Source organism: Lissotriton vulgaris, chromosome 3_1, assembly GCF_964263255.1.
Source record: "Lissotriton vulgaris chromosome 3_1, aLisVul1.2, whole genome shotgun sequence".
In the NCBI taxonomy this organism is placed as follows: Eukaryota; Metazoa; Chordata; class Amphibia; order Caudata; family Salamandridae; genus Lissotriton; species Lissotriton vulgaris.
Genome location: NC_141689.1, coordinates 641,840,712 through 641,856,865, shown reverse-complemented (window position 1 = coordinate 641,856,865; position 16,154 = coordinate 641,840,712).

The following is a 16,154-nucleotide window of genomic DNA, read 5'->3' as shown; positions in this document are numbered from 1 at the left end:
TTACGCACTTTTTATAATAACTAGTCTTGCAATTGTGGCAATTCATTTCTCTTGCATGAGAAGAAAGACTGTTCAATAAATAATACCTTTTTATTGAAAACGCCCGTCTCTCTATTTCTCTGCATCTTGGTGAAAGTAATCTGCACAACTGACTGAGTAGAATAACTGTCTATTGTTTCACACGACTCTAGAGATTGACTCTTATTCTAAGGAGCAAAGTTGTCATGTTTATGCGGTTGTTGGAAAACTGAATCCCTTCTTGTCTGTACCAGGGAAGCTGATCACTTCCTATTCAGTCAAGAAAGTTTCCAGTGATCTCTGAGCTAGTTGGTAACAAACCCAATTAAGTTTAGCATAGTCAGTAGAGACCTGGAAGACCCGCACTTCTACGTCCATACTATTGTTTATGTTATTCCAATGCGCAGGGCCTATTGGGAAAATAGGAACTACACTACAACAGGGGCATTATAGTTAGAAAATAGAATTTTAAAAATAGGTAGAAACTCACTGAAAAAACACAAAGGTCACAGGGACGTTCTAGTTAGGGTCAGTTTTCACTCACACTAAGCCATAGAAACTCAGCAGTAATAAATACCTGAGCCAGGTATAATGTATGCCCCCGCAATGCACTGCTTATGACCTAATATATTACATCACTCATGAAATGGTATGTGATATATATATATTTCTGCTATAGATGTTGCTTTGACAAAGACCTTGGTGGTCGAAACACGTGCTTTAAACAACTATTCCTGGAGTGCGGACATTCTTTGCTGTCACAGCGACTGTGTCGATTGACTTATTTACCGAATAGGTAGTAAATCTGCACTTCTTGAATGGGTGCAAATTTACCACCAGCACTAACCTCCACCAACTTTGGTGAAAGACTTCAGCAAAATGTCAACTAAGCATTTAAACTGAACTGCATTTACAAGGATACTAAGGGGTGAACTTTGCTGGGAGTTGAAGCAGGGTGCTCCCATCCCCCTTCTGTTTAAAAAGGCTCCCTTGAGCCACTCAGCTGACAAGCTCTTGGAGATGCACCTGTGCGCCAGGGAGAGGTACAGAGACCTGAGAGGTTTGTGGCAGCTTTCTCAGCAACCCCAGATGAATTTCGGTTTTATCTCTACTGATGAAGGATAATATCCAGAAACACATGTGTCTAGAGATTAACAGCACTAACCTGCACCACCTATGGTAAAACACTTCAGCAAAATTTCAAGTAAATATTTAAACTGAAATGCATTTACCAGGATGCTAAGGGCTGAACTGTGCTGGGAGGTGAAGCAGTGTGCTCCCATCCCCCATCTACTATATTAATAACCTGCATTACAAGTGATTTACATTGTTCCTTTGTAGGTTCAGTAATGTCGTTGAGACAGTACAACGTTAAGTATGACTTCTCTGAAAAAGAACACAAAGAGTACATGCATCTTTGTTTCTTCTAATGCCAACTGGAACTCTGTGATGAATGTAAACTAGACTTTGTGGCTCCTATGCAAAAAAAAGTATAAATGTATAAGAAACTATTTGTGCTCACAGAGCACAGTTGCTAAAGAACAACATATTTCCACATCATTAAACCAAAATGAGATATCATTATTGTTATTATTAGCTTGTGAAGAAGGGTGCTGAGCATGATAAGATTTATGAAAGTAAAGGACTTCTGTAAGAAGAGGTTCTGGTATAGGGCTGAAAAATAACAATTATGCATCCACTTGCTAGATGGCAGTCTCGTGCAGGTAACAAAATCAAGGAGCAGCGAGAGTGAGGCACACATTAGTAGAAGGAGCAGCAAATCAATCAATCAATCAATCATCACATTTATATAGCGCACTACTCACCCAGAGGGTCTCAAGGCGCTGGGGGAGGGGGGTTCGCTACTGCTCGAACAGCCAGGTCTTGAGTTGCTTCCTGAAGGCGAGGTGGTCCTGGGTCAGGCGTAGGTGGGTGGGGAGGGAGTTCCATGTCTTGGCGGCGAGGTAGGAGAAGGACCGTCCCCCTGTGGTGGCTCTTCGGATGCGGGGGACGGCGGCGAGGGCGTGGCTGGTCGATCGAAGCTGGCGTTTGGGAGCGTAGAAGTTGAGGCAGCTGTTGAGGTATCCTGGGCCTTGGTTGTGTAGGGCTTTGTATGCGTGGGTGAGGAGACGGAAGGTGATTCTCTTGTTGACCGGGAGCCAGTGCAGGTCTCTCAGGTGTCCGCAGATGTGGCTGCGACGGGGGATGTCCAGGATGAGTCGTGCTGAGGCGTTCTGGATCCGCTGGAGTCTCACCTGGAGTTTGGCGGTGGTTCCGGCGTAGAGGGAGTTGCCGTAGTCCAGACGGCTGGTGACGAGGGCCTGGGTGACCGTCTTCCTGGTCTCGGTGGGGATCCACCGGAACATCTTACGTAGCATGCGCAGGATGTTGAAGCACGACGAGGAGACGGCGTTGACTTGTCTGGTCATGGAGAGGGAGGAGTCCAGGATGAAGCCCAGGTTGCGTGCGTGGTCTGTTGGTTTGGGTGCGCTGCCTAGGGCGGGGGGCCACCAGGAGTCGTCCCAAGCGGCGGGTGAGGATCCCAGGATGAGGACTTCCGTCTTGTCCGAGTTCAGTTTCAGGCGGCTGTTCTTCATCCATTCGGCTACCTCTTTCATCCCTTCGTGAAGGTTGGCTCTGGCGGTGGCTGGGTCGTTGGTAAGGGAGAGGATCAGCTGGGTGTCGTCGGCGTAGGAGATGATGTTGAGGTTGTGCTGGCGTGCGATGTCTGCAAGGGGGCTCATGTAGACGTTGAAGAGGGTTGGACTGAGCGAGGAGCCTTGAGGAACGCCGCAGATGACTTCGGTGGCTTTAGATCTGAACGGAGGGAGGCGGACTCTCTGTGTCCTTCCGGCGAGGAAGGAGATGATCCACTCCAGTGCCTTCTCCTGGACTGTGACGATGCTGAGGCGTTGTACTAGGGTACGGTGGCAGACAGTGTCGAAGGCCGCGGAGAGGTCGAGGAGGATGAGGGCCGCTGTTTCTCTGTTGTCGAGCAGCGCTCGGATGTCATCGGTGGCTGCGATCAGGGCGGTCTCAGTGCTGTGGTTGGCCCGGAAGCCAGACTGCGAGGGGTTGAGGGATCCGTTCGTCTCGAGGAAGGCGGCCAGCTGCTTGTTGACGGTCTTCTCGATTACTTTTGCAGGAAACGGGAGCAGCGAGATGGGGCGGTAGTTCTTGAGGTCGGTGGGGTCGGCCGATGGCTTCTTGAGTAGGGCCCTGAGTTCGGCGTGCTTCCAGCTCTCCGGGAAGGTAGCGGTGTCGAAGGAGGTGTTGATGATGTCCCGCCGGTGGGGTGCGATGACAGCGTCGGCCTTGTTGAAGACGTGGTGGGGGCAGGGGTCGGTCGGAGATCCGGAGTGGATGGAGTTCATCGTGCGGACGGTGTCTTCGGTGCTGATCGGCAAAGAACATGATCTTGCCAAAGTTAAGGGGGAAGTAGTACTGAATCCCCCAGAACTGTTTTTCAGAAGAACATGAGTAAAAATAAATATTAAGGGATCTGGAGATACTGGTAAAAGGGAGAAACATCTTGGAGGTTTTAGAAGAGAAATGTCAGGATATTTTAAAGGAAGTAAAAAGCAACGCCAAGAAGGAGACTTTTGAACTTATTACAGCTATTTTTAAAGTTTTGTTAAGTGGGCAAGTAATGTTCTTTTAACCTTGACCTTCGCCTTACAAGGAAAGGGGCATTAGCAGGATTAATTCCAACACACAACACACACTCTTCTACTTTTGATTATGTCTACTGACTTACCTTCCTCCACTGGAGTTGGGAGGCCAATTTTTGACAGGTTTATCACATTTTAACTATGGCTACCAAGAGTAATTGGAACCATGTGTAAAAAATAATAACACATAATACGTCGACTCAATCAGCATTTCATTGATGCCTAGAATTACTAGATTTTAGGCTAGTAATGCAGTACATGCCGATAGCAAATCAAGGTCCAATATTCTTAGATTTGTAGGCAAGGCCTTCTTATCGTTGGAAAGTATGACTTGAGAAACTAAGGGGTAGATGTACTAAGAACCCACAACACAAAGCTGCACAAACATTAAATGTAATACTACATCATACTTACGTGCGTGGCACGGGGATAGATCTTGACATTGCTATCACCAACACAAATAAGAAGACCATCATGTGATATGAAACTCGTCCTACAATTGAACCACTAAGAAAACACTATCCAGTGAATGCTATTTGACCTTTGTGATGAGGCATAATATTTACTAAAATTATTTTCACACCAATGACTGCTCAATTGTGTATATTATGTGTACATTGTAGGATTTTGCATGTGCTGCCCGCCATCATTTGCACCAGCTTACATTTGTCAGTATTCCACACAGTGCTAGGACAGACTACTTTGTATGACTTCAGTAGTATGGCTTTCCAATGACTTCAGTTGGTGTTGGAACAACTCCAATCTCATAACGTCCAGTTTACATATATTATATGGGGTTTTATGCTTTGTGATGCAATGTCATGTTGCACTACACTCACTGAGACTTTTGGAGGAAACAAAACCTTTGCATGCAATAGTTGATCAATGCTATTTTTGCATTGATTTGTGTCATATAAGCGCCAGTACAAATCTTGATAAATCCGGGCCTGAGTTTGCAAGGTACAAGCTGGTGTAAAGACAATGTATATAAGACAATAAGACAGACAGTATTATACTATTAAACGCTCTACGTTAATGGGAGTGGTAAAATGGTTGTTTCAGCAAGTGGGCAACTCCACCACTCTCAGCGCTTGGACGCCTACGGGCAGCAACCGCGCTTGACAAGTATTTTTACAATTACAATTTTACAATTACAATTACAATTACAATTACAATTACAATTACCACATATTTTACGGTATCCAAGTGAATTGGCTCAGCGAATTACTAAGCAGACTTCTGTTATGGTCAAACCATCATCTCCAAATCCACTTCTATAACAGAATACTGGAAAACAGGAATTTTCACGTAAGCTCGTCAAAGTTGAGGCTGTATTCAGGAGAGCAACTTCAATGCATCAAAGCTTATTCTTGTCATGGCGGGTGCCTAAGGGAGAAGCCTGTGATTATGGTTTTACCAGCTGACGAGAAAGACAAACTATTAAGCATGATTTTTTTTTATTAGGAGGGTCGCAATTCACATTTCTGCTTATATACTAATGATAACATGGGCATCTAGCAATGGGTCAGGTGATCTTTGCATCATGGGAGAGGCAGTCAGCTTTGAAAATCGTATGCGATGGCCACTGGGCAAAGTACATTTCCAGAGCTATGTTAAGGTACTGCTGGAGTGGGAATCAATTTAATTAAAAACGGTTTAACATCATCTTGTTCCATAATGGAAAGTACCCTTATTCTAAAGAATGAGGTGAATTGGATAATACCAGAAACCCATAAAAAGTTCATGTTCGAGAGGCAAGAGTGAGAGAGAGTATGAAGTTCAAAATTCAATCAATCAACTGTACTTCCCATAAAGAGATGTTCACAAAAAAGCAAAAATAATCATAATCCTGGGGGAGTAAGAATCTGCTCTGTAACATCTGATCCCTGTCCAAACACTCCATAGAGGTCTGGGACCTCATCACTTGTGAAAAACTGGACATTTGTTTCCTGACGGAAACATGGCTAAAGCCCCACTCGGTCCCTGCTATAACTCTTGGGATTCCAGCGGGGTACAAAATAGTCAGACAGGATCGGCCCGTCAAGATAGGAGGGGGAATTGCAATTGTGCACAGGCAAGAAATAGACATCTCGGTAATTGAAGGAATATGTTCCCCGGAGCTAGAACTTCTGATTTTTAAAATTAAAACCACACCCACAGGGTGCAAGAAAGGTGCCCTAGTCTATCACCCCCCTGGTCCAAATATCAATTTTTCAATCTCACTTTTAGAATCACTGGCTCCACATGTACAGGAACACGAAGACTTCCTGCTTCTAGGTGATTTTAACGTTCATAGTGACTTAGCAGAATGCAAGGAAGCACAATCACTATTAGTAGATCTGTCTTCACTGGGATTGAAACAAGTTAATAGCGGCCGAACACATAAGGCAGGACACACCCTGGATCTGGTCCTGACCAACTCTCCATTGACTAAATGTCTACCCCCTTCCCAAGTAGAGTGGACTGACCACTTTATTATTGAATTTTACACTCCCATAGCTAACCCCCTGCCAACTAGTCAAATTTCCATACCTACCAAGAGAAGACAGTGGCACAAAATGACTCTGGAATCTTTCAAAGACAGATATGTTGAACCCACTTGGACCCTACTGTGAACATTAATACTGCTATAGATAATTTCGAAGGGGCAATTGCCACAGCAGTAGATATCATTGCTCCCCTAAAACATTTCAAAACTCGCCCAGCTCAAAAACAAGAAGTCTGGTATTCAGAGCATCTTAGATCATTAAAACAAGCAGCTAGAAAACTCGAAAAGAAATTGAGAATATCTAAATTGGCCGAGCATTCCCTCTCCTCATACCACAAAGCCATTCGTGTTGCACGAAAGAACTACATTGCATCCCAGCTTATGACTGCGGGAAACTCTCCTAGAGTGCTTTATCAAATACTGCAATCTTTCCTGAAACCTATGGCTTGTGAAAGTCCGGAGCTAGCATCGCAGCAACTCTGCAACAACATTTCACTATTTTTTACTCAAAAGATAGACGGAATTTATGAAAAAATCAACTCTACTCAATCCTTTGATGGAGAAAAATCATCTCCTAGGTCAATGGTAAAGACAGTTACAGAAACTTTCTCCACTCATCTCCTTGACAGGTTTCCACCTATTTCTTTAGAGGAGGTTACATCCCTAATTCCCCAGATTAAAAGTGGATGCACAACTGACATCATTCCGTCAAGATTAATGCCTATGCTGGCCAATGTTCTAGGCCCTGGGATTCAAATACTTGTGATTCTCTCCCTTAACAACGGAGAAGTCCCCATGGATTGGAAAAGGGCCTCGGTCAGGCCTATCAGGAAAAACTCAGCTATCCCATGGACAGAATTCAACAATCTAAGGCCTATATCTCTTCTCCTGTTCTTGGGCAAACTTGTTGAGAAATATGTCAATCGACAACTATCTAACTATGTGGAGTTGGCAGGTGGATTGGACTATTCTCAATCGGGTTTCCGGCCCAAGCACAGTACCAAACCACCTTGATGTCAGTCGCAGATGATCTACATATTTATCAGGACAAGGGCTTCTCTGTGATCCTGGTACTATTGGACCTGTCTGCAGCGTTTGACACCGTATCTCACAGCATCCTGAGAACTCGGCTGGCCAACATTGGCTTGAATAACAAGGCTCTAGCCTGGCTTAAGAGTTTTCTATCTAACCGGACCCAACGTGTGACCTTGGGGGCCTATCGTTCAGAAGAGACTGAGATCTCAAAAGGGGTGCCACAAGGCTCTTGTTTGAGCCCCACCCTCTTTAATATCTATGTGGCACCCCTGGCCAGCATCATGAGAACATATGGCTTTATTCCGGTGTCCTACGTCGACAATACCCAGCTCCTCTTCCCTTTCAAACATCTCACCCCGAGGTCAAGAACTCCTTTTCCCAGGGTATGAAGGCTGTGGCGCATTGGATGTCCACCAACTATCTTCAATGCAATGTCGGTAAGACCGAAGTCATGTTGTTTGGAGAAGCAAAACTGCTATGGACCCCGGACTGGTGACCACAAGATCTTGGTCCAGTCCCGGAGCCAAAGCAGGGTGTAAAAAATCTAGGAGTCAGACTAGATCAGGAACTCTCATTAAAGCAGCATAGCAACTACGTTGTGGGTTCATGCTTCCACGTAATTGGACTCTTACGGAAAGTATTCCCTCAGCTTTCCGACTCAGTCAGAAAAACTCTGGTGCAGGCTCTTGTTTTAAGTCGCATAGATTACTGCAATGGCCTGTTTCTGACCGCTAATGAAGGAGTTCTAGCAAAACTCAAAGTGGTTCAAAACACTGCAGCTCGATTAGTCCTTAACGCCCCTACCCGAACCCCTTCCAAACCTCTATTGGCAAAACTTCATTGTTTACCCATAAAACAGAGAACCAAATTCAAAACTTGCTGCATTATTCATAAATGCCTTAACGGTTCAGGACCTGAATACCTAAAAAACAAATTCATCCCCTACATTCCTACACGCTCCCTCAGGTCCAGTGACCAGGATTTGCTATGTGTCCCTCGAACTAAGAAGGCTAGACACGGTGGTAAGGCACTGTCTGTGGCTGGACCCTCTCTTTGGAACAGTCTCCCTAGAGCCCTCAGACAATGCTCAGAACACCTACAATTTAGGAAACAACTTAAAACCCATCTGTTCCAACTCTAATCATCCAATCTAGCTAAACTTATATACATCTTACCGTTGTGGCTGCCAACGCGCAGAGATACTATTCCGGGAGTTGAATCAAGCGCTATAAAAAACCCGCAAATAAATAAAATAAATAAATAAATAAATGTAGTAGCAGCAGCAACTGCAATCAGCAATCTTGTCAGGTAGGATGCCAAATCAACATTCAGCCTTCAGCATAAAGCTGTTAGCAATCAGCTTCAGTGTGGGCAAGTGGGATAGGCAAGAGCATAAAGAAAAAAAAACAATAACCTACTCTAGGAACACGCACCAATATAAACAGTCTAAAGAAATGTTGCAGTTCATGTAGTGTCTTCTTCAATCCTCATCCAATTGGCTTTCTATTCTTCTTGATATCAGTCTCCTCCCTTCCTTTCCCACATCCCTACACAAAGGGTTTACTATGACTTAACATGACATATGAAACATATTATTAAGCTATGTCTACTATGAGGCCTTTCAATTCTTATACCTCCTTTTCCATGTATATGATCATATTCTAACAGTCTAATGCTATAAACTGAATGTTAAACTAAACAATAGGCTGTGTGAAACAGAACATCAACTGCAATAAATATTATTCAGCACCACATTTCTTCAATATAAATTGGAAAATAAATAGGTTAAACCAATGATACCCAAAGTACGGCCCCGGAGTCGCATGCAGACCTCCTGACATTAACAAGGGGCCCCCTGGACTACTGGACTCAGTACTAACATTAAAATGGTTTCAATCAACAGGTATGCCTTTATTTAAATGTTAAGTTAAGTTAAATAAAAGAAGTATTTAGGTTCTTCTGCACAGCTTATCTTTAGGGGCACCTTCAATTTCAACGACATCTTGCAGCAAAAGTGCAGAACTGTGATAAGGTCAATTCAAAATTCAAAAAGTGTATTTCATTAATATGCAGAACCGTTTCATATATCAGATTATATCAGTGCATTGTGAAGTATTTTTTTATAAAGTGATAGTTTCTAACCATGAATTGAGACACATTCATTCCCCTCCCCCACCCTAACAACAATGCCAGTAGTGAACTAAGAGGCAAGTCAGCTGCTTCTGTACTTTTTGGTTGACCTGAGTTACTATTAGATATGAACTACAATACAGTTTATTGAATTAAGCACAGGAGAAGAGTTTACACTGTGCACATCCTGAAGTTGTGCATGTTGATGTCCTCTTATGAAGAAAAAGCGGTGAAAAAGAAATAAAACCATTGCCTTGGATCAAACAATTTGGTAAAGTGGGGAAGCCAGGATTAATACTAGGTTTTTTGGCTTCACATTGTACAGTTCAGCTATTAGATTTATATACTTTGCTTCCCCTGTACCCTCCTTATTTCAACTCTCAAATCAGCAACCCCCTGGTGATTCCCCTCCAAACCGCCACCTGCTAGCACCAATGAGGCTCTTGGCACATCACAGACCAGACTTTGTGGCCCCTTTGAAAATGTTCATGAGTACCCATGGGTTAAACTATCACATTTTCTATTCATGCACTGTATTTAGTGTGTGAAATAATATGACATCAATCTATTCAAGGATAAAGTGTTTCTAGCAAAACTTTTCAAAACGCCATCAAGTACATTCTGCAATATGGTATAAAGCTTTCATTAAAGACATGTCAGGGTAAGATCAACTTTCAAACATTTTGTGCACGCCTCAGCACATTCAACTTTGCTGCAAGAAAAAAAATAATGAAGCTTGCTTTTAAACATTTTGAGGCCTAGTTCCAATAAGTGTGGTAATGTCAACAATTTGCACATTTTAATATTGTATCTGTTCAAAAGAAATTGCACGTTAACATGCACATGTATCTTTAACTATATTATTTTCATTTTAATACAATCTCCCTCTCAATTGCCCCATCTGATGGTTATCTTAACCATCACAACTTTGCATGTAACATCTATTCAGAGGGCACTCTCATCAGCAGCAGTCTTGTCTTTTTCTTTTCAAACTTTTGAATTTCAATGACTTCTGTTTTCATCATTAAGACAACCAGTTAATGCTAATTCTTTTTCAATGCTCTTGCTAATTTCTCTGCTCTTGGTTTTGTTAATGCATAATCAACAATCTTTGAATAATGCAAATATGAAAAATATATTAATAGTTTCTAAATCCTCTAATTAAATTTTCAGGTCTGAAATGTTCTTTGTAAATTCTTGAATTTTCTTACTTTCAACAGGTATGTATGAACATCAATGCAGAGTTTTCAGCATTCAGCAGACTTTCCCTTTCTCTGCAAGAATAATGTCTTGCGAAACCATAGATCTAATTGCTACCAGCTCAGTGTTTACAACTAACACAGTGCCAGAAGTATACTAGTTGCAATCCTGTCAACAACTGTTGGCAGTTTTCTAATCTTTTCATCATTCAATGTGACTAATACAGGTAGAATGATTGCATCAAAAATGGCTCCCACATACTGGTGTCCATCTTCTGTACTACGGGTGTGTCTGTGTGTTGGGGTCACTGTTAATACATCTATACTATATACATGCTGCATCTTTGGAAACAATTTAGCTAAATAGAAATACCCTCCCAATCAGCAGGCATTTGGAAGTAAGCGTCTTGTCGACAAACAAAATAAATTCCTGGAATTGCGTTTTGTTCCCCCTGTAAAATTTGCCATGTGACTCTCATTAATTAAGATGTATGTTCAGAGCTACTAATTCCCACATGTCTGGTTCTTGTGTGTGTTCTATTTTTGCAAACACAAATGTTCCCTTTTTGCTGTCTGTCTAATTTCAGCTTTGGGTAAATCCTTTTGTTTTTTAAATCATCTGCCTCCTTCTCCCAAACATTTTTTAAAACTTTCTCTAGCATTACGATGTGTAATATTTGTGTTTCTTTCTTTTAATGTCATAATAAACACTTTCTCTAGTGGTCTCAGTAGGCAGGTTAAATTGTTCTGCTAAGCCTTAACACTATCTATAGGTGTAAATAGCCTAAAATAATGCCATGCTGTATCCATTTCTTTGTCTTGTGTTATTAATGGCATAATAAGCACTTTCTCTAGTGGTCTCAGTAGGCAGGTTACATTTACTGAGAAGCCTTAACACTATCTATAGGTGTAAATGGCCTAAAATAATACCAAGCTGTGTCCATTTCTTTTTCTTGTGGGTGTGAGTTCATGCTTTGTACTAGAGGTACTCTAGAAAGTATTAGATCATGGTTAGAATAAAAGTATTAAAAATGTGCTCACCTATATACAAATACAAGCAATAAACTACATGAAACGGTGAAGGACAATGGAATGTGATGACAGGTGACTTCTGCTGCTGATGATCATGGTAATTGGGAGCAGACATAAGAATCCTATGTGTCCATAGCTTATGTTTATTTTTGCGCTAACCTAGAATACATGCTAGTAGTGTAATCATCTCTTTGGCATCTAGCAAATGTTACTTTCCATCACTCTTCATCTATTTTGTGTGCAAATGTGGTAGTTGGAGTAATAGACCTAATGTCTTTTTCAGGTGTTAAAGAGAATCCTACTAATACTATTATAATAATTTATACTGATATTACAAATATTGAGCACAAAATAATCTTGCATCTATTTTCTAAGGCAACACATGCTTGTCTAAAATAAGATAATTGCAAGCAAAGCATACAGCAACAGTTTAAGAATTTAATGCAGAGTTCTCTCTAAATATGCTACTTGCAAATAGTTCTACTCAGGCATTCTGTCTTTGCAGTCATAAAATTACTCCACAGTTCAGTGATATTCATGTAAGCAGGAGAGTGATTTGTACCACATGGTCATATTCAAATCATTTGGATGTTTAAATGTTTGCAGTTAGAATATGGCTCAGAAATTTCTGGACAACTTCTCTATGCGCTTTTCATTCTTATTAGAATTCTTCAGGAAAAGTCGTCTATACCTTTTCTGAATTAAAAGTGCTGGATGTTCTATTCCTATTCTCAATATTGGAGCAAATTCTAAAGAAGTTAAGTGATAAACATGAGCTCTGAAAATGCTTTACTTTAAACACAAATAAATGTGGCAATACTCTCCTTCAGGACTCCAGCACTGGTCTTATACTAGGAACACCTGTGAGCCTTCTCAGGCATTCTGTTTTTTAAGTCTCAAAATGGGTCCTCAGTTCAATTCCATTCTAATAATGGAGGCTTTGTGCTTTTTATAGCAAACATACTGTATGAGCTGATGCCTCATAAGAACCAAGGCCCTGGAGGAAGAGGGAATGGCATGAACCTGATGGAAACTGCCAGGACCGGGCAGCACTGTAGGAGCTGTCTCACACCTCATGGTCCTGGATTACTCCCAATTGGTGGTGCCTGCTGCAGCTCATTCATCCTGCCTCCTGATAGTCCTCACGGTTGCACCAAGGTGGCATATGAAAGAGACTGGGGCTAGATGGTGGCTGTGCTATAGATTCGATGAAGTAAGTCCCAGCTGGTATCAAAGGGACTCAGAGTGTACCTACAGGTACAGATTTACCCTGCAAGAGCAGATGCTCAATTTCAGGAAGTTTACCACTACAGCAGAAAGGACCTTTGGGGCCTGCTTGACCTGGTGCTGGACCAGAACTCAGCAAACTTCTGAACCAGACGCCGAGGGACAAGATGAAGCCTACCCAGCTGCTCAAGGTTTTTTAATCCGAGTTGGGTGGGGGTCAGCCACTGGGGAAGCTAGTTATGAGATTACATACTCACGATGAAAAGAAGTGCTCTCCACTCCCTGCCTGTGGGTTGATTTTGCTGGAACCACCGATCACAAATGGGATGGCTTAAACTCACCTTTGGGCCCAAACCATGACCTACATGAATGCTCGTGCTCTCATGTTTTTTGCCAGCTGGCCTCAGGCTAGAGAAGGTCAGGTGATATTTAACCTTGATATGTGATGCTGAAATACATGATCCTCCTGCAATGTTTGTAATGTTAGCCTCAAGGGAGGAACTACTCTTACACCACCCTTGAAGCCTAAGCCTGGGGAGAGACTAGCTATTCCACTTCTGACACCCTAGAGCCCTCCAGCAATCACAATACAGGAGCTCTGTCTGGAAAGTTGAGCCTGGATTATCAAAGGGATAAGATTGTGTGACTCCATCAGCTGGAACCACCCACCTGGTGCATGACCATATTTGAAGCTCTTGCCTACTGCGAGACTGAAACCTGGTTCCCTACTCTCTTACTTAGATGGTTAAGAATTGGCTGTCTCGACTCTTCCTCCCCATGATAGCCCACTGGGGTTTGGGTCCGGTAGCTAAATGGCATGCTAGCACCACCCAGCAGCCTCCACCATTGTTGGCAAGGAAATAACAAAGTATATATCGCTCAGGAACGGAAGCTTGATACAATCATAAACATAAATATAAGTAATTCAGTTCTGCCTTGCATCACTTCCTATCAGTCACCCTCCTCAGAGGTCCAAATGACTCTACGCCCACCACAGAGATCATCCTCCAAGCAATCCAGCATCCGATTAAGGTCTTGAAACAAAATGGAGGGATGTCAGGCTCAATGTAGCCCACCTCAGGAAGACTGTAGACAGTCATTGATGGCAGAGGACTACCATTCGTAACAGGGAGACTCTGACAGGCACATACAAATCTTTGTAGCCCACCTGACAGTGACATCTAAGACCATGGAATATCAAGCGGAGGGAGGACCACAAGGCAATTCTCTCCAATTTGTGTGTTTCACAGACGGAGCAGAAGGAACCCTACCTGAGACCTTTCTTGAGCAATGAACTTTAGGCATCATTCTTCTGGAGAAACTCTCTTCCTAATTTGAAGTCAAACAAGCTTTCTCAGAAGGTTGGTTATGCCGTGCCACCTCATCCAATGATTGTAAAAGTGATCAACTGTAAAGAAAGAGATGAAATCCTAAGATGTGTGCAAACTTTGGAGCAGGTGCGCTTCACATCACAGCGTATCTTGGTATTTCTGGATTACTCCCAGACCTGAAACTGAAGATTATTCAGATAGGCAAAGGCTGTACACACCTCACCATTAAGCCCAATTGACTTTAACTCTGTCCTAGTGTGACAGGCCTCCAGTAGAATTTAGCATATATGCACACATTGATGCCTATCTGATGTCCGTCAAACTCCAGAGAGAAAATCAGTAGAGGAACTGGAACTCTCTCACTTAAGGCTTCCTTGTGACCACGTGATCGAATTGCTTGTGGGAATACAGTTTATTAATCTTACACCAAAATATGTCCTAAGCAGCTTTCATTGAAGAGGAGAATGTGTTCTACAGCTGCCAAAATACTCTAATTTTGCACAATGATATAGTTCGAGTTTGAGTTTGAAAAATCTTTATTTCGATCACATGATCATAAAAGATATACATAAAATCACAGAATAATTCAATTACAATTTAAAAACGCATTAAATAACAGTAGTGATCAAAGTTAATTGAGGTATGCCGAGAATCAAATCTATACTAAATCGCCAAGTCTCTTAATGTAGCAGTTTCGGGTGTACCACATTGAAGTTAAAAATTTGGATAGTGCAAATACGGTAGTTGGGGCCAAATCTGACTTTAAAACTCTATAAGCGGGTAAAAAGGTTCTGAATCCTATGTTTTTGAGTGAAGGAACGAGCCAGTATTTCCTGCTCCTCTCATAGGCTCGGCAGAAAAAGATCACATTAACATCATTCTCCTTTCTGTGGGCACATGCGGGGCAATTTTCTGTGGTGGAGCAGGAAGACCATGTTGCTGTGAAAGATGCCAAGGGGAGGGTCCCATATCTCCATTGGAGGAATAGTTTCCTAGTTATTACCGGAGCCATAGCATCTAGGACACTTTCCAGTTGATAGGAGTCTTTGATTTTTATGAACTGGTTGGTCAGAGATCCATCACGGGTGCCATCAACAGTTTGTGAGAGCATTTGGTCGTAGTAGGCTCTCGATAGCACCTTTCTAGGTGTTCTATTACTTGTGTTGACTGGATCTAACCATAGTTCAGGGAGTCCAATTGCCTCAGAGGTTCTCTTAATGTAGTTTAGCCAAGGTGTTCTTATGGCATTCGGCAACATTAGGAATTCCTGTAGCTCAGCTCTGTAAGTGGAGAGATCTGGGCTGCTCCATAAGCGTCTCCAAAATGCTAGCGGTTTAAGCCCCAGCTCCTCTGTTATGGGCCGGAGGCCCATATCCAGCCTTAGAGGGAGAATTGGAGTGCTCAACGGAAGAGCCGTAATCTGCCTCAGGAACTTATTCTCAGTCAATAGTTTTGGTGATGGAATGTGACCCCACAACTCGCCCCCATAGGTGACACCCCCCCCCCGGGCCTGTGCCTTGTAAATTTGAATAACGGGAGTGAGTGGCCGGTAGGGTGATTTGTTCGCTAGTCTTATAATACCACCCGCCAACTGTGCCAGTTTGATATTTGCTTTTAACTGGTGTGCCGACCACGTTAGGTTTTCGTTAAGGGTAATCCCTAGGTATTCAATTGTGTGTACCCGTTCCAGTTGGACTGTACCTAACGTGGGGGGTGGGCGGTTGAGGGGTTTAGGGTTGAGAATCATGTATTTAGTTTTCTGAGGGTTGATTTCGAGTCCCCTTTCTGTGCAGAACTCCAGAAAGCCGTTCAAGACTCGTTGCATGCCCATCGGGGATTTAGACAGCAGCAGGGTGTCATCTGCAAACATAATTGCAGGCACCCTGCTGCCAGTCAGTTTTGGGGCATCCAGGTGAGCGATTACCCCGTTCACAAAGAGGCAGAACAGGGTCAGTGCAAGCACGCAACCCTGTCTTACCCCTCTGCGAACGGGGAACCTTCCGGTTAATTTACCTCCTCTACC